Source organism: Falco rusticolus, chromosome 4, assembly GCF_015220075.1.
Source record: "Falco rusticolus isolate bFalRus1 chromosome 4, bFalRus1.pri, whole genome shotgun sequence".
Lineage (NCBI taxonomy): Eukaryota > Metazoa > Chordata > Aves > Falconiformes > Falconidae > Falco > Falco rusticolus.
In genome coordinates, this window is record NC_051190.1 from 1399726 (window position 1) to 1418400 (window position 18675).

Sequence of the window (18675 nt, forward strand, 5' to 3'; positions counted from 1 at the left end):
GAGGGGGGGCGGGGCTGAGCGCGGGTGCCGGGCGCCGATTGGCCGCGGCCCGCTCGTGCCGCCGGTTGCTAGGCGCCGCGCGCCCCTCCCCCAGGTACGTGCCCGCGCGGGGTCGCGCTCGCGCCGCGCCGCCCGCTCGGTGCGTCGGGGCCGCTGGCGGCGAGAGCCGGCGGGGAGCGGCCTCCGGGCCCGGCCGTCGCACGGTGAGGGGACGCGGGGACGCGCGGGGTAACGGCCTGGCCTCCGCCCGGTGGCGGCGGCAGCGCGGGGCTGCGGCGGCACCTGCCGGGCCGCCCTGCCCTTGGCCTGCCGGGCGGGCCGGCAGCGGGAGCGGGACCGGGAACGGCGGCGCGGCCTGGGCGGCGGCGCGGCGGGGCCGGGCCTCTCTGTGCGCGGGCAGCGGGTCGGTCCGGCCCGCTGCCGCCTCAGCCCCGGCGCGCCCTCCGCGGCCTGCCGGGGCCGGCCGGGCGCGGGCGGCGGCCCGTGCTGGCGGCGGGGGCCGGCCGCGCTTCCCTCCTCCTCGGCGGTTTCCCGCCGCCCGGCCCCCGCCGGGGCCGCTCTTTGGGCGCCGCCGGGCCTCCCCCCGGCCTTGGTGGGCGCCGCGCCCGGGGGTGCCCGGCAGGGCCGGCCCTGCTAGCGAGCGGGCGGCGGAGCGGGCCGGGCCCCGGGCACTGAGCGGCTGGGCCGGGTCGAGCTGTACCGGGCGAGGCGCGGGGCTCCGCCGCAGCCGCCGGCGGGGACGCTGGGAGCGGCCCAGGTGCTGGAGGTGGCGGCCACCGGTGCCTGGCCGTGGTGGGGTCGCGGCGGTGTGTGCCGGAGCCCCTGTGCGCTTCGCCCCCCCGGCCCAGCGGCTCTCCCCGGGCCCCGGGGGGCGGCCGGAGCCGGGTGCGCTCCTCTGCGGGCGGGGCGACCGGGCAGCCCCCGGCTCTCGGCCCCACCTGCGGCCGGACTGGCCGCTCGGGGGCTGGGGGCGCCCACCTGGGGCCAGGCCCCGCCCGCACACATGCACTTAAACTTTTCTCGTTACTCGGCCATGCGGGCGGCTCCGCGCAAGCGAGTAGCTCTGCCGCACAAACGGGCGTAAATGCGGAACAGTCCCTGTGGCCTCCCTGGCTCCTCAGAACCAACAGGCTGGCGAAGCTGCTCACAGGAGTCTCCAGTGCCTGTCAAGTCATCGGGCCTGAATATAGCGAGTTTTGCCCCAGGTTTGAAGTTTGGAAACTTCCCGTGTGTACCTTTAGAGTTTCTACAGGTCTCTGCTGCTCGGGGCAAGAAGGTGCAGGCAGGGGGATGTGGGAGTTGCGCAGTAGGGCTTGCAGTCACTCCCTGACGTGCTGTGTGTCTCTTGGTCCTGGATATTTGGGCTTCTAGGCCTGGGAAGATGGCACTGATGTTGTTCACCTGCCTAAAATGGGATTAAACCCCTCTTTTTATACAAAAAGGCGAAGCATTCACCTGTCTTCTCTAAGCCCCTCCAGGCAAAGGCTTCTTTCCACTGCCCATCGCTGTTTACATGAGGGACTGCTAGTGTCTCTTGCCTTGGCAGTACCGTTCATCACAAAATCTGTTATTTAACTTTCTATATGGAACGCTGTCTCTTCCAGTCCTTAGCTACAGATTCCTTTTCCCACTTTTAAGAGTTTCTAATTCATAGGTTTCTTCACGCAGTCTCTGCTGCTATACTGAGCATCCTAAACCACTTATTCATTCTTCCCAATGCTTGTCATTGCGCTCTTCTATCCTAAATATAGGGTAGTATGCCAACGGAAGAAGCTTGAGAGCAAGCTGAAGTGCTGGGAACACCACTGTTTACTCAGAGGAGTAATCAGCAAAGCTTGGCTGATTCCAGGTCGCGCCGTCTTCTTGCTGCAGGAGTTTGCCCTCACTTCTTTGGGAGCTGGCACAAATCCTTGAATAACTAGAAGATGTTGTTGACAGCACGTGCTAGTTTAGAAATACCCCTTTCTTTAAGCATTGTGTAAACAGAATGGTAGATTCTGTGTAATTGTTGATACTGAGCCTGGAGAATTGGCAAAAGCTGTGGGGCTGATATCTGTAAAGGTGTTCTGTGCCTCACTGTGTACCAGTAGGTTTCGTATGGGGTTTGTTAACCCTGAGCACTTGTCTGCTTTTAGAAATGCCTTGTACTTGCTGTGAGCTCCAGTGCTGCTTACCCACTTCTCTCCCCTCTCGTCTCTCGCTGCCCGGTGTGCTGGGCTTGGCTGCTACGAGAAATGAAGAAGGACACATGACAGGAGCGTGAGACATTTTGCCAGCTTCAACTGCAAAGTGTGTGGTTATAATTGGTTCAAAGCTCTGACCGTAACTTGTCTTCCATGGACAGCTGTTTTGAAGGAATTTTCACATGTCTCTTGTTGGCAGAGCTATACTCTGGCAATGAGGGGGTAATGTCAGAGGGAGCGTTGCTGCGTGCTGACTTGTGCAAGTGTGCCAGCTGACAAGACTTGAGAGGTGCTTTGATGTTCTGCACTAAAGACCAGTCGTGGACCGCTCGGGTCTGATGGAGAAGAGGACTGTGTGGCTGCAGCAGCCAGGCCTTGTGGGAATTTCCATGCTCCTGTGTCTGCAGCGCAGGTGTGAGGTGCAGTGTGTTGTCACTGGCAGAGAAGGTGTGATGGTTCTGCCCTGGCAGGAGCGGAGTTGCTCAACAATGGGAATGGTGTCTCCTTGCCTTTCTCGTATCCCTTGGACAGATAATGAGAGTTGTCCTGGAAGAGATACCAATGTGCTGTGCCAGCCTGGGGAGGAACTTCAGCTGATGGGAGTAAAACAGTCTGTCTCGTTTCAGCAATGACAGCTATCTGAAAAGTTTTGTTGTGGGGGTGATTTTGGATGGTTTGTGCCTTTACTCCTGTTAGCTGAGGAATAGTACGGAGGATTTAATTCTAGTAATGATTAATTTAAATGAGGAAAATGCAAACTCTGAATTCTCCTTGGGCAAACAGGGGTCATGTAAATAAATGCCTCTGGCATTCTTTGTGGTGCTTGTAGACTGTCTACCAATTACTTCTGGTCTCTTGCTGAATCAGTGGGAGGCTGTTGCTCCTTGAGCTCCAAGTACTTTGGTGGTGATTTGGGTGAAATACAAATAAACATAGTTGGATTGACCTAGCATATCTGAGCTCTTGGTATGCTGAAAATGTTTGTTCTTAGAATGTTTGTGTAGTCTGGAGAGCTCTGTACCTTAAACCCAATTCACAGAGGACTGTGACCATGTTTAAGCTGTGAAAAATAAAAGATCAACCTGAAGAACCTATGCTTTTAGGGTTTGTTCTGTGAGACTGAGCAAATTGCTAAGGTGCTGCTGCATGGAAAGTTAACATATTAACCTGCGTGAATGCACTAGGTAGGTGCACTTCCTAGCCCTAGTGCCTTTTTCTATCTGTTATCTCCCTGCACTTATCCGTTGGCTTAAACTGTCTCTGGTTCAGCTTTTCTGGGATAAAATTGTAGTTTTCCAGCGGGAAAGATGGTTGTTTGTATTTGATGTTACCACTTTCTTTGTCATTGTTTTTTTCCATGAGCATCCAAGCTGATCTGCTGGCGCAACGCTGTCCAAAGGAGATGGTCCCAGTCCCCTGGCCAGGCAGGCCCACTCCCTCCCTCTTGCAGGTGCTTGGTGGGCCCATGAGCTGTTCGCCTGGGGACCAGCAAAAAGCTCCCTGGCTCTTGCTTGTGGTTTGTGAGCTGTTCTGGGTGTCTGATGAGGAAGAGACAGAGGAAGGTGAGTGGCATGGCTTTGTTCAGGGTGTGGGGAAGCAATGGGGGGCTTCCCTCTTCTGTCAGTGGTGACCTGCTCAGATGGACAGATGTGTCTTGAAACCATGGCCTGAATTAAAGCTGGAGCTTCTTGCCTGATGGTAGCTTCTGCCTGAGATAATAGCTGGGGTGCAAGTGATGTAAGGCACCCTTAGGCATGCACCCTGTTTACGAATGCCATGTCCTGCTCAAGGTCACCTCAGCCCAGCAGTGCTGGTTTCTGGGAGCCAGGTTTGATGCAACGCTAGGGAATTACCCAGAATCTTTGCTCAATACAGCAGTGCAGCCTTGCAGCTCTCCCACAGCTGGGGTTCCATCTCTGGGCAGTGTGCTGGGACCTGAGAGCCGGAGGGGGCTGCTGGGCTGCCAGGTGCTCCCATGGCTCCTTACTGTGGCTTTTATGTCTGACTGTGGGGAGCTCACAGCAGCCTCCCAAAACCTTAACACAAATGGTGTTCTGCCATGTGGCCCCCTGAGCTGCGTCACTGCTGGGCCACATCGGTCCCAGTGCCACCACGGTTGTCCCAGGGTGAGGTGCAGAGGGTGAAGTTGTGTGGGATGACAGCTGGTATAAGGCTTGCTGCTTCCAGAGAGGAGAGGTCCGACCTCTGGACACCCAGTTGTGGTGTTTGCAGTTGTCTTGCTGAATTGATTTTATTATTATTATTATTTCTGGGTTAACTTTCTGCAATTTAGTAACCTGGATTGTCCATGGAAGGAGCTTGTCAACACCCTGGCAGTGCAGGTGGATAGGAAGCAAAGCCAAAACTGGAGGAGGAGGAAGACGTGGGCATGGTCCCTGTGCTGGAGCGTGAGGGTTAGCTCAGGACGAGTGGTTGCCTCAGCCAGCCTCATGGTTTCATGCTCTTAAAAGGGCCCTTCTCTTTCCCTGCTTTCAGCTGTGCCCTCTTGCCTCCTCCCACATGCCAGCTGTGGTGCTGAGCTGATGCATTGATCAACTGATCTTGCTAACTTGGCATAAAACTGTTATTTTTTTCAGCTAGACCCTTTCTTCACTGGCTTAGCAAAGTGGTCAGGAAGGGAGTTGGACCATCCTTGGAGGCAGGGAGCCATTGTATCAGCAGACCTCTCCCTTAGGATGGTGCTCTTAGCTGTAATGGATATTTCCATTACAGGGTTGAGTTGTCTGCCCAGTTTCACTGTCCTGCAGGTATCCTCTAGGCCAAGAGAGTAATTCTTGGTGGGATTCAAAGTACATTATCTCTGGCAGACCTTCATGCGCAGAGTGGGACTTGGAAACAGCTGTAGAACTTGTCCCAGCCCTGCTGGTGGACAGTGCGCAGCTTGTTTTGGGTTTTTTTCTTTAGAAAAACAGGCTGCTAGCCTCATCTGACCTGTAAAGGTATATTTGAATGAAGGTTTCTGCTGACCGGTTCTCCTTTCTTCCCCTTTTCTTGTGTCGTGGTCTCACCACAGTGCTCAGCTGTGGCATTTGCCATCATTACAACCCTGAATAAGGATACAGTGTGTATTTTCTACCGTGCTTCCTGAGAGGGGCTCAATTCATGGAGAGTTACATGGGCAGCTTCAAAAATATTTTGGTTACTGGCTCCTCGGAGCTTTCCAACAAATTGGCTTAGATGCCTCTTGCTGCAGTACTTGATGTTACAAATACTCCTTGGCAAGGACCTGATGAGCAGCATTCCTCCTGTCCCTCCTCAGGGGCTGAAAAAGTGATTATGGAAGAGGTTTCAGTTTACTCTAGCATAGTTACAGGTCACGCGGGTGCTGAATGCATATAGGCAATGAATTCACACTGGGTCTTTTTTTGAACTAGATTGTACATTTAGACTTCAGAAAGCTTAATCTTCTGTGAAGTGTGTTCCTTAAGGGTGGGGATTAGCATTCAGTAATTTTGATGAGAGTTTCCTGTAGCAGATACTGATCATTTTATATCAGTCCCAAGGGCTAAGGATTGGTTTTGGATGAGCTTGAGTGTTGAATTACGACAGGTGATGGGAAAGCCTTGTGCCACTGTCACAGCTTCAGATCGTGACGTGGGGGCTGCCTATGCTGTTGGTCCCTTGCTGCTGCTTGTGGCACTGCTTGCTTCTTGTCGCATAGGCTTCTTCCCTCTTTCTTGTGCAAGATCAGCCCCCAAATGGACTCTTCCAGGCTCTTTGGGAAGGGCATCTCTTCCCATGAGGCCTTGAAAGGAGTTCTTTGTTGTGTGGGTTTTTGGGGACTTTTTGATTACAGGGGAGAGGGACTAGGAGTGGTTGATTAAAAATGATCCCTGTCTCTAGTGCTCGGTTATTCAGCAGTCCAGGATGCTGCTCATATACTTTAATCAGAGTGGAAATAGTTGCCGAGTCTTTCCAGTACAGCTTCTGTGCCTCTTCCGTGAACTCATTCTCTAAAGCAGCCCTTCGGTATTGGTTTGTAGCTGAGAGTTTCCTCTGCAGCAAGGGAAAGTTTCATCAGGCCTTCTCTAAATATTGCTGAAATAATGCGTAGAAGCATAAGGTGAGATCTTTTGTTATCTTTGTGTTGTGAGTCTTGGGATTGCTACAGGAAGGTCTTACATAGATGTGAGCTTCTAGGTGGCTAGTGAGAGGCATTTTGAGCCAGGAGGCAGAAAAAGGTAAGTGTCCTGATACCGAGTGCTTTGGGGCTCTTTTTCCTCTAAGGAAGAGACCTTCCCTCTAGATCTGCTTTCTCTGAGAGTTTCCCAAAGTAGGGAGTTCTTCTAATAAAATGGTCTTGCAGTCATCTACAAATACAGAGTTTGATGCCAGTAGAAAATCTGGCGTGGTGATTTTGATGTTGGGATAGCAATGATATGAATATTTGAGGCTGCAATGATTCCCTGTTCATGTCTCTTAGACTTTCTAATTAGGTCTTGACATCTGTGGAGTGTAAGCTCTGTGCTGTAGGAGCTGATTCCTGCATGGCAGACCATGCATGGTGTTTTCCCAGCCCAAAGGAAATGTTTCTAGTGGAATTTTTATGATAGTGCCTGGGGCCTGCATTAGAGAATAAAAGGTGGTTATTCTAAAACCTTCTCTGAATTAAACTTTGCAGGATCCTTTTGGGATGATACACAGAATCAGTGTAGCCGTATCTCTCTTTCTCCAAAAATTAGGCTTCTACCCCTACAGACACAGGGTTAAGACTGGCTGGAGGCGAGGGTGAGACTATGCCAGTTCAAAGGGAGAATCTTCCTCTAGTATTTTTCCTTAAATTCAAAACCCCCTTGCCTGTCTGCTCCCTAAAGTCCTCTGCATCTTCCCTTTTTCCTGCAGGCTGTACAGTAGCACATGCTTTAAGACGTGTTGGAAAGTGTAACTTCAGTAGTACTGGCAAGTACTGAACTTAATAGGAGCAAACAACTTGTATCATTGATGTCATTAGCTCTTGCTTTGAGTTCATTTAAAGCTTCTGCCATGTGGTATTTGTGTGCAGAATAGTTGTCATACGGGGTGCGTAAGTGGTTTTGCAAGCTTTGGAGTGCGGTCACAATGTGGATCTGTCCATCCTGTGTGGAGTAAAGCATCAGGAATAAGGCAGTAAACCTTATTTTAATTAGTGTCCAGGTCAGATCAGGTGTTTTTCAGGCTGGGTACTAATGTTTTTGTTGTGGCAATAATATGGAAGTGACTTGGACCAATGATCCCTTGTAATCAAAAGTCTGTCCCATGGTGCTGTATGTTTTTATATGGTATCAGTTCCCCAGAGTGAGTTATTTGGCCAAAATATGAAACTGTCCTCTGCATGGGGAATTTTGTGCTTCCAGTGGTGTTTGTGAAGCTGGTGCTTTATGTGTATCTGGGTGCCAGCAGCCTTGTGCTGGTTGCTCTTTCAGGAAACAGTTTATCACATCGTGGAATACAATTTTCTTTGAGTATCAGTGTGGTGGGCCTTTGGAGGGGTAAGTAGTTTGATCTGCTGAGAGTAACAGTTGCTGAGAATAAATACAGATCTCCTTCAGAAACATGTAGAGGAAGCTAAGGTAACCTGTTGTAATAGTACTGAGTGCAAAACCCCATGAACCCCTGGTAGTAAACTGTTTGTAAGAAAAGTGTAAGAATACAGCTTTATAGCATCATGAAAACCTTGTAATCGAAGCTAAGATGAGAGGGCTTCATTTGCTACTGGCAAGGATGTAAAATTGTATATTGTGGACTTAAAGCATTGAGAAGGCAGTGCTGTTCCCCTGTGTGGTAATGGTGATAAGCCGGGATAAAAGTTGTGTGTGATTCTGTCTGCTGAACGTGGCAGAGTGAAGTACTCTGTGATTACCATGGCTAATTTAGGCGTGAGAAGGTTTGCTTAAAAGCCTCGTTCAGAGGCGAATGAGCTTCTGGAGTCTAGCAGCAGTGCTCCAGACCTGTGATGTGGTTCAGTCACCACCCTCCCCTCAAACCATTGTCCCAGCGCTGGTACCAGACCCTCCTCTTCCTTCTCCCTGCCACTGGGTCTGAGCTGATATGCCAAAGCCTGCCATGCTCCTGAAATGTCCTAGTTGTTGGGTCAAGTGGAAATGGTGCAAGTGCTGCTTGCCTCCGCCTCCTGCTTTCCCCCTGCCCCAGCAGCGGCTGCAGCAGTTTGGAGCCAGGACCTGCTGGGACAGGTAGAGCTGTGCATCGCTTGCTGGCGCTTCGGTGACTTTTGATCTGCAAACTGGATGTGGCTCTGTGAGCTCAGCCTGGTCTGGCAGGCGACTGTGCCTGGCCTGTGGCTGTCCCAGGGGAGAGGGGTTGTGGTAGTGTCCTGCCGTCACAGGAAGAAGCTGTTTCCTGCAGACCTCCGTGTGCATCCTGGTGCTGTGCACTTTGCTCTGGTGTGACCCAGCTCAGCAGCCTCCAGCCTTTTTCTTTTCTCTGAATTGCAGACTCCTAAAGCTTCCACTGGTGGTGCATAACTTGGTATAGCGAACTTAATCCTGCTGACTTCAGGTAAGCCTTTTTGCACCTTTTATGGATTTCTTAGAGTCTGTTCACGTGCTGGTTGAAAAGCATTGCCTTGATAGGATGCTTCGGGAGATCATTTGAGGCAACTTCTCCCCTGCTCCGTAAAGAAAAGCAGAGAACAGAGGAGTCAGTGAGATTTAGGGTTTGATTTTTCATGAAGTTAAGATGAAAATGAGGTAGTGCAAATAGGGGCTTTTTCTGCCCTCTGCCCTTGGGGCCTTGGCTGTGCATACCTGTGTTCTGTGATGGGCTGGTCAGCTCAGATCCTGCTGGAAAAGCAGTCTACCACCAGCATGAGGGAGATCCCAGAGAGCAAGGCTGGGTGCAGAGTTCTTCTCTGTGAGTGTCTTTTGGACTAGTATAGTATGCTGCTTGGGTCACTCCAGCTGAGAGCCTGAGAAAGAGTGCTTCACACGCTGAAGTCCTATTTTCTGGTCATATATGGGAATTCAGGCTAGCTAAGCTGACTCCCTATGCAAGTGTTTAGGGGTGGAATTCTTCTTTAAGCAGTGACTTAGATGATGTTTCTTAGCAAATTCTGCACAGCTGACTCTAAGCCCTGTTTGGGACCAGCAGTCGTAAGCTGTGCCAACTGGAAAAGGTCAGCCGAAGCTAGGAGCTGCCTGGGCACACATAGGTGTCTAGTTTGGAGGGAGGAAGAGTCACCCTCAGTGTCAGCAGAAGCAGAAGGCTTGGCTCTGCAGCCTGAACTGGTCCAGGAGCAGACACCTTTAACTTCCCAGTGTGGCAGTGTCGGCTCTGGTTCAGGGCAGACCCAGGCATGTACAGAAACTTGTAAGCTTGAGGGTCTGCATCTCAAAAGAGCAGAAAAGCTGTCTGCTCCCCACTGGGAGCGGAGGAAGAGTCTTGATGGGAAACTTGGTGATGCAAATGTACTCTAAGGAGACAGGCTTGAGGATCAGCTGGAGTAACTGAAGTGGCCAGTGTTCTCCTGCTTGGGCTTTGTGGTAGCAGCCAGCTGAGCTGATTTGCAAAGCACTTTCAAAGGCAAACTGTCGTCCTATTTACCTCACCTCTCCTCAATGGAGAGGAATTACCTGTGTCAGCAGAGCTGGGAAGTTATTTTTTCTATTTGAGGCTTGGTTGGGAGGAGTATACATTTGAACTCTTCTGGGTGTAACTAGTTAAAGATCCTTCTGGAGCAGAAACAAGGCAAAACATTGCAGCTCCCCATCTGGGTGATGATCCTGAACGGAAGCACAGCCCTTTGGGGAAAATGGTGCTACATCAATAGCTGATGCTGCCGAGCAGACTGCATAATGCTCCAGGTTTTTATCTTAGGCTGGTCTCCTGGACTCAAACAAGTTGGCGATGCGGAGGCTGTTCGTGCAGGAAAGAGGTCTTGCAGCAGCATCTCGTTCCATTTGCTGTTGGCAGACTTTAGAGCAGTGTCTTGCATAGAAAAGTCACATGAGAAAAGCATTTAATGTATTTTTAGATGTCTTTTAAAGTGGCTTAGTGGCTGAAAAGAAACCTGCGTCAGGTCACTCGCCTGGCTTGCTGCAGTTTGCCCAGAAGTGCTCGAGCTGACTATTAATGTGGAATAGATCCAGTCAGAGACTTCTGCTGTAAGGGAATTGTGCTGCCTGCTACCAGGATGCAGCTGGCTGTGGGAGATGGCCCTTGCTGTCAGTATGTGCTGCTTAGATGCTGGTTAGGACAATAGTGGGAAATGAATGTCCAGCTGAAACCAGTTTAATTTCTTTTTCTCCTTATCTTTTGGAATTGTTTGGGTTTTCTTTGGTGACTTAGTGTAGTGCTCTTGCGTGGCACAGTTTTTTACAGGGTCCAGATTTGGCATGCTCAGCCTCTTGGTTGGTTTGAGCTGGTGCTGCTGGCAGGGGGTGTCCTGCCTTTCCTTCTCACTGCTGTAAGGGAAAAGAGAAGTCATCTTGCAGACCCCACATCTAGCTGGGAAGCCAAACCAGATGGAAACTGCCCTCTTGTTTGTCTCTTGCTGGGTTTCTTTAATGTGTGTCAGCTACCCCATCCACTTCTCTGTGCAGCTGTAATGCTAGTACCAGCACAAAGGGAAGAGAGAAGAGGGATGGGAGAGGTGGAAATGCTTCCTCTGAAAGTAACACCATCTTAAAATGACCGTGAAGCTGGCTGTGATGCTGCTGTGGGTCTTCAAGCAGGCCAGGGCATATCTGCTCTGTGAGGAAGAGTCAGGGAGAAGGTTCAGCCATTCCTTTCTCTACAAAATGTTGAGTTTCCAAGTCTCTGCCAATGTGGAAGAGTTGTGCTGCTTAAGGGCCCCATGTTGCGTGATCTCTTGAGATCTTTGTGAGCCATTGAATAGGAGGAAGAGTGCACCGGGGTAGGAAGGAAGCATGATGCAGTGCATTGCCTTGCGTCTGGGACAGGAGTATCGCTGTAATGCATGCACAGGGGGGTGGAAGTACGAGCTGGAATCCTGGGCTGCGCATATGGGGGGAGTTTGTTGGTGTGTCAGTTATTTGGTGCCTCTTTAGTTGCTGGGCTGTTATACTAGTGCCTACCAGATAAGAAGAAGATTTATTTCTAGGAGTCCTGCCTTTTCAGAATAAGCTAAAAGAATGGGAAGTGCTGGCAGGTGAGGAGAGCAGGGGACTTGAGAGAAGCCTCCTTTAAGAGCAGCAGTATTTATGTAACAGCTAACACAAAATATTAAAGTAAATAAGACAAGCTGTGATTTTTACCTTGAAGCATCTGGTGAGGTGACTTTTCAGTGAGAGTGTGTAGGCAGGTGGGACAAGAAAGCTGGAAAGTTCCAGATCACTAGCCTGGTTCTCTGAAAGGATTTTGACTATAAATGATGAAAGCGTGCATATAACCAGAGCAGGAGGAAGAAGCCAGACAGAGTGAAACCTGGAAATGGTTCACTTTTTTCACATTTATTTACTAGGGTAATTAATAATGGGAAGAAGTAGCTGGGAGGAGACTGGCTTTCCCATCTCTTGAAGCCTTTGACTCAAGACAGTGTGCAAGATTGACTTCAAGAGGTGGGAAACTTCAAGGACCTGTGTGACAGATCTCGCTATGTGCTGGCCTTCAGCATGAAGTGGGCATGTTTAAGAACATAATCTAAAATACAAACACTGAGCTTTTCTATACAACCAGTTAAACAAAATGAGTATTTAGCAAGCAAATTTGTTTTTCTTGTCCCTGTCACTTAAAATGAGTGTGGCTGTGGTAAGAGCTCTTCTGAGATGTCGCTGTGTCTCTCCCAAAGCCCCAAATCACTACTTAATTTATGCTGCCTCAATTTGAGCCCAGGTTTCTGGAGATGAATTTTAATGGTGAATGCAGAGCCAGCACTGGAGCATGGTGTTTGTCGGTGGGTATGCTGGCGAAGGTGGTCTCTAGGGGTGCTACTAAACTGGTGCCTGCCATGTGTTCTCTGGGGCGGGTTAAAGCCTGGTGCATGCTCCTGGGCTGTGGTGAGGCAGGAGAGCGGCAGCAGATGGACGGCTGCATGTGCCGCTGTCAGGAGTGCCTTGTAGGGAGATATGTGCCGGCTGCCAGCCATTTCTGGGAAGGCTCCTGGGGCTGGTGGCTCCTGTGAGCTTTGCCCACGGGGCTGGGGATGTGTGTGCCTGGCGTGCTCCCCTGGGTGCCTTTTAGTGCATGTATAAATACCAGCAGGTTTCAGATGCATTGCAGATTCCCTCTGGTCCTTTTTTAAGCCCACGTCATAAATAGGTTGGTGCTTGCTTGTGGGTCCCAGTGATCTGTCATTAGAAATGATGTAATGATTAAACTCAGCTTTGTGATGGCTTTCCTGCAGTGTTGCTCTCCTAGGTCTTGTTTTTCTGTTCTCTTCAGGCCTGAGCATCGCAGGTGCCAGGCAAGATGCATTTAGGCCCTGGAAAACAGTTAATTTAGCAGAACTTGCTATTAAGCAACATTTCTCACAGGGAGCCACACCAGCCGCAGTCTCTCTTCTCTATTTGATGCAGACGCTGATTGTGCTCACTCTGCTTCCCGGGGAGCCCGTCCCAGCTACAGCACAGTGTTGCACTAGATTGTACAGTTAATGCTCTTTGGAATAAGTGTCATTTAAAAAGTAGCCAGCCAAGAAAGAGCACAAGATGTAATTCCAGTAGAGTTCAGGGTTTTTTTCAGGTTTTGGGTTGTTGGGGTTTTTTTGGTTGTTTGTTTTGTTGGTGGGTTTTTTTTTCAGGACAGTAGTTTCTATTAAAGGGAATTGGTAGTGCCTGACCTTTAGCCATGGGTGGGAGATGAGCTTTGAGGGTGCATCCCTTCACTGTGGGGCTGAGGTGGGTTTCTGAACTCCTCCAAACAGTGCAAAGCTCAAATCAAGACATTGCTTGCATGTCTGGTGTTTTTATAGTTAACCTGTGAAGCTTTTGTGTACGAAGCAGAGGTCCTGGGAAGGGATGAGAAACAAGCTATTTTTACTCCATCACAAATAGGGCTTGGCATGTTTATTTTAGACTCTGGTGCTGCTCAGGCCAGTGTAGGGTTTTTTTATAGTCTTCTACTGTTACTAACAGATTAAAAAATAAAGTTGAACTCTGGAAATCACAGGAAAACAGGGTGCCCTGATGTACTTGGATCACTCCGAGGAAGCTGCAGGGAGGAGCTGGTGGTGTTGCCTGTGCTGTGCAGCATGCAGGTCTTGAGGTCCCCTGCATATCAAAGAAGTCTTTGAGCCACCAGCTGACAATGGACTACATGCCCTTCTATTGCATAAACTGCCCTGCAGAGAAACAGTTGCCTTGGTGGGTGTCCTAACCGGATTTTAAAAAAGTTCCCAGCTGAAAAACTTGAGGAGCTCTGGGTAGCAAGAGCAGAGCTTGGCCATTAGGTAGAGCGATGCTGCAGCAGGTCGTTTGCTGCTTCCTGCTCCAGAGAAGATTAGAGTTGCCAGGTCACCAGCATAGCTTTGATTCTTTTTTTTTTTTTTTTTCTGCAGAGAAGTTCACCAGGCAGCAGGAGGTGAAATTAATGAGACTGGCTCGTTTTTCTCCTGCCACCAGAGTCTGAAAGAGGGAGGATTTAGGTCAGTGCTGCTCAAAGAGTGGGAGGACCTGAGATGGGTCCTGTCCTCAGCCCTGTGTGGCCAGCTCTCTGGCCTGGCTGACGTGTGGTTGAGAAGTGTCCCTTTAATTGCATGTGTGCTTTATGCAAGCACTTCAAACTTTTAAGCTCTTTACTATTATTATTTTAAGTTATTAAAAGTGAAGTCAATGGTGTGTTCACACCATGGTGGTGGCGTGCACAGTTTTCAGTGGTGGGTCGCAGCCTTTGCATGTCAGGCATTGTACAAATGTGTAACACAAGCAGCCCAGATTGCTCCTGCCCACGCAGGCTTAACCAAGCTCCTTTGCTTAACCAAGATACCTAGACAGCAGCTAGCCCAGGCTTCAAGGCTGGGAGATCCCAGCTGAGCCCTGGTCTGATCCAGCCCCATTGGGGTGCAGGCTGGTCTGAGAGACTGTGGTGTTTATTATGAAGCAGTACTCTACTGAGAAGCTAGTTGAGTTATTGACTATTTAATTGATTCGCTAATAAACACCACTGATACTAATTTACAGTTAGAGCATTTTGCACACTTACAACTCTAGTAATTGTTACTGCTAAATCTGACAAATGCTGCTGAATTGCAAATCTGTCACCCTTCCCTCCCATGCCACTTCGCATTAGGGTGCGAGTCTGTCCTAGTTTGTCCTCCCAGGCAGCTCTTTTGGACACAGACTGGGTGGTGAGTCCAGCATATTGTCCAGGGAGGTTCCCAGGCATGCCGGGGGGTTTCAGCCTGCACATTGGGGTCCTGGCTGTCCCTAGGTGCCCCTGCTCCTACCACAGGAAGACTGACCCTTCCTTTGTTCTTTACATTATACCTTATTCTCTGCTTTTTTCTCTGTTTCAGGCCCCATCTCTTCATTGCCCTGCCCCTCCCTTTCTCTGCACAGACTCCCAGATAACAGCCCCTTATTATTTTTTGTTCATCGGTTTCAACTCTGCTACATTCATACCCAAATCTGGCATTCCCGTTACTTGGGCAGTCTCAGCCGTGTATGGCTGTATCGCTGCCATGCTCAGCTTGGTACAGGTGGCCTTGCACATCCCCGCACCCCACAGCTACCCTACAATCGTGGTGCATGTTGGGTGCCCTACACCTAAGACAAATGTCACTAAGACAAGTCACTCCACTTTAGCCTTGGTTTCTCCGCCTGCATCCAGTTAAACAGTTTTTTAGTGCAAAAAAGGGAACGTGTTTCACAGTTTTTAGGTTTGCCCAGCATCCTTACTGTGGAGTTGTTGGAACCGCTGCTGTGGCTCCCTGCAGAGGTCCCAGCTAGCCATGGCCAGCAGTGTTCCACCAGGACCTCCTGCTTGCAGCTGCCTCTGAAGAATTTACAGCCTAAGCTGTAAGGATGAGAAAGGAGATAGAGGGGTCATCTAGCCCTGTTCCTTCTGAGTGATCATGATCATGGAGCTTCTCTAACCTGCTTTAGCTGATAACTCATGAGGAACGCTGGGCAGGCAGCTACCTGCCCCACGCACCTGCCCCAGCAGGCATGCCTTTTCCTTATCTCCCCGGCAGGGCGAGCAGGGAGAAATGTGGTACCTTGGGGGTGTTCTCCCCCTTTCAGCAGCACCCAAGCGCTTGAAGAGCAGGAGGCTTTGTGGTGAGGGCTGGTGTTTCAGCTTGGTTGTTATCTGTTCAGTTGACTTAAATCTGGCTCTCAAAAATAGGTAAGGCAACCAGGCTTGGAGTGTCTGGTCTGTTCTCTAAAGAAAACACATGCTTGGCCACAGCTGTGTGTTTTTTGGATTAAGCAGGCCTGGATTTATTTGCAAATATTAATATGTGTGTACTGTAAAGCAGTGGTGGAAATCTATATTCTGAAGGTTAAGCTGCATTTTGTCGGTACCTCTGGTGCACAGGAACCTGTATCCCTGATAGGATGGGAGCTTGGAGTGGGAGAGCAACCAGGAGAGCTGGAGTGGAGGATCTGCCCTTAGCCATACCCTTCTATTTGCTAGTGCTTTGGACCTTCCAAAACCACGACTGCAGTGTCTGGGTTTTCCCTTTTTGCCTGTCAGGCGAGAGGGTTAGATATCACTGAATGCAGCGTGCTTGGCTTGAGGTGTGTGGGTCTAGACCTATTTGCAGGGAGGATACGCAGGTCTGCATGCAGGATGGTCTGTTTTTCCTCTGCACACTGCTTTGCTGTGCCTTCAGAGGAGAAGGGCCTTTGCGGAGCTTTGGCACGTCTGTGGTGTAGTTGGTTTGTTACGTGCAGTACTTGCGTCCTGGCAGCCTTGTGCACTGCTCAAACGGAGCTCCCAGAAATCGCTGCCAGTTGTATGTACTGTGGCTTTGTCAATGACAAAAATACCTAGTTCTGGAGAGAGTTACTTTGCATGCAGAATTACGGCTTTATTTTCTTTTGCTTATTGTGTGGAAAAAAAGAAGAAAAACATGGATTTGAAAATAAAACCGTTGTTGGTTTGTGAATAAAGATGTGTTAATTTACAGGGCTTGATGTGTTGGTAGACACCTAATGTTATAACACAAAATAAATACCTTTTTGTAGAAAAGCACCTGAAAAAAACCCCAAAGATGATCCTATGTTATGCCTGAACTAACACAGCACAGTTTTAAAAATTGGTAGCAAATTGGCTGATATCACGCAGGTCTAAAATCTGAAGCATTGCACTGCACTTCACTAATAAGTTTTGAAATGAAGTGACTTAAAAATACTTATTTATAGAAAACATTCACAGGGACTGGAATGCAACGATACTAATGCTTAAAATATCCCTGGAAGAGTTGTATGGCTGGTCAGTGTTTGTTTCCCAAACTCTTATTTTCAATTCTTCCAAACGTTTCTGTGGGTCTTTCAGACAGCTTTTCCCTGGGGTGCTGGGAGAGCTCCACACCAAGCCCCCAGCAGGGGAAACCCATTGCTCTTGCCTGGCAGCCCTGGAGCAAGGGGCTAGGGGGGCTGCCTGGGGGGCTGCAAGCCCCTTCCCCAGCTGGTGTGGGAGACCCTTACGATGGGACAGGTGCAGCTGTGGACTTGGGGGTTAGCAGAGGAATTCAGCCCTTTGGCCCGATGACTGACTCACTCCTTTCCTGGGACGGGCCAGTCTGTCCCTGGTGAAATGGCCCTTCCCAGTGTCCTCGCTGCCAAGGGCTCTCCTCCCAAGGCTGGCGTGACCATGGGGAGTGAGCATCCCCCCACACACACCAGTCCTCCTTGTGCACCCTAAGTAATGTGCTTTATTTCTTTTCTTTCCCATGGTCGCTGCACTTGTTTGCACCTGCTTGTCCAATCCTCCTGGTTTCCTCAAAGCTGGGAACCTGTGGGGTGCATTTTTAGCAACAGAATATCCCTAATGGGCAACTCTTACCTCTTAAATAATCCTCTCGAGGAAGAGGAAGCCAGAAGGGTTGGGGGAGAGTGTTTATAACTATCTCATCGCTTGCAGCTTCCAGACCTGGAAGGAGTTGAAATCAACATGTTTGTCACTCCCACAGAATAAACAGCCTCGCGAGGACTTCGGCAAGCGGAGCCATGGCTGTCTTTCTGAGGCTGTTGTATAGTTTTGCTTTCTGGGGCAAAGGCTACTTAGACATCTGGATTGCATTGGGGATTTTAGGGGAAACATAAATTATTAGTTCGCTGTGAATGGAGAATGACTTTGATTGCTTCTTGAGCGTGCTTTCACCAGCTCACTACTGCATGGGCTAAATCCCTGTTCTCCTGCTTTGGAAGGAGAAACCGCAACTGCGGAGGCTGTTTGCTGTGTCCTGGGAACAGGGGCCTGGGCAGACCTTTCCCGACCTTCTGGTGCATTGAGAAAACATGCTCATTTTATGGGCAGTTAATTTATAGAAAGTTCCTGTTTAAATTTCCTCCCAAGAGCTGTAAAACCAGAGGACAGCTGCACCCATTAGCCAGCTAATCAAATGCTGCTCACACCTGGCTTGCCCTCCCCTTACCCTGGCTGCTGCTAACTTTCAGGTCCTTCGTAAGAGCAAGTGTGGCAGCTTTGGGAAATACCCTGAAAAACTGCGCTGGAGGCTGCTCTGCAAAGGGGGTGGCTGGCCAGTGCTCGTGGCTTTGGGATGCCCTGTTTGCCGAGGCCACAGCTCATGGGGCTGGTCTCCTCCCCAGGAGCGTCTGGGTTAAGTCGGGTTTTGTATTTCGTTCACTCTGGCTTATAAAGGCACCACTACGCTGTCTGCCTTAAGGAGTGGTACTGCCTGTCGATGGAAATAACCACCGCAGTCTGAAATAAAAACCTGGTTTGCATTTTGCTTCTCTTCCAGGCATGGGGAAAGCTGTATTTATTTCCTGCTGCCTTCTCCCTCCTTCCCCAAAGACTGCAAATAAGCAAAAACTCATAGGCTTGTTTGCAGTTGTGTGTGTTTATCTTTCAGTGAAAGGAAATTACTTTTAGATGGGTGCTGGGCACCCAAACTCCAGTAACCCTGCTTTGCCTTGGCTCCCTGCGGCAACCAGGCTGATAGGATTTCAGTACGGGTATGCGCTCTAATAAATTTGATCCTAATGGGTAATTTTGATCGAATTTGACAGAGAGGTTGGGATCTTAAAGACACCAGGCTCTTGAGAGCTCCTCAGAGCTGCTTTTTCCTCTTCTGACAACAAGAGGCTCCCCCTCTGCTTCAAGACTTTATTATATTTTACTGGTGTATTTTCTTTCACCTTCTTGCCTTGTTAAAACTAACTTGAAGAAAAGGAGGAACTTCCAGCCCATGTCCAGGGCTGAAACCCAGAACTAACTACTGCTCTTTCACTCCCAGAGCTATCTGTTGCTGCTCTGAACAGCTGTCCTGCCCGGTCTCCTGGCTGTCCATGCTGATCAGCCTTCCGCTGCGGGGAAGGCAGCAAAGCCTTAGCCCTTTTGGGGAGGGTGGCATGTTTTCGCCTGTATCTCTCTTTTATTCTAGGGG

The 18675-nt window shown here is 49.9% G+C and overlaps 1 protein-coding gene across 4 annotated transcripts in view; it reads left to right on the forward strand.

Moving 5' to 3' along the window:
- The first annotated feature begins 89 nt into the window (after window positions 1-89).
- DAG1 (dystroglycan 1) overlaps window positions 90-18675 on the forward strand; it is a 54180-nt gene continuing 35594 nt past the window's right edge. The window contains exons 1-2 of one of the 4 annotated variants that reach the window (XM_037385139.1): window positions 136-203; window positions 8636-8699. The gene's annotated coding sequence lies outside the window, so the exon portion shown is untranslated. Of the gene's footprint in view, window positions 204-984; window positions 1206-8635; window positions 8700-13721; window positions 13744-18675 lie in introns of those variants that run through there. The other 3 variants (XM_037385138.1, XM_037385143.1, XM_037385142.1) reach the window with 3 other exon arrangements.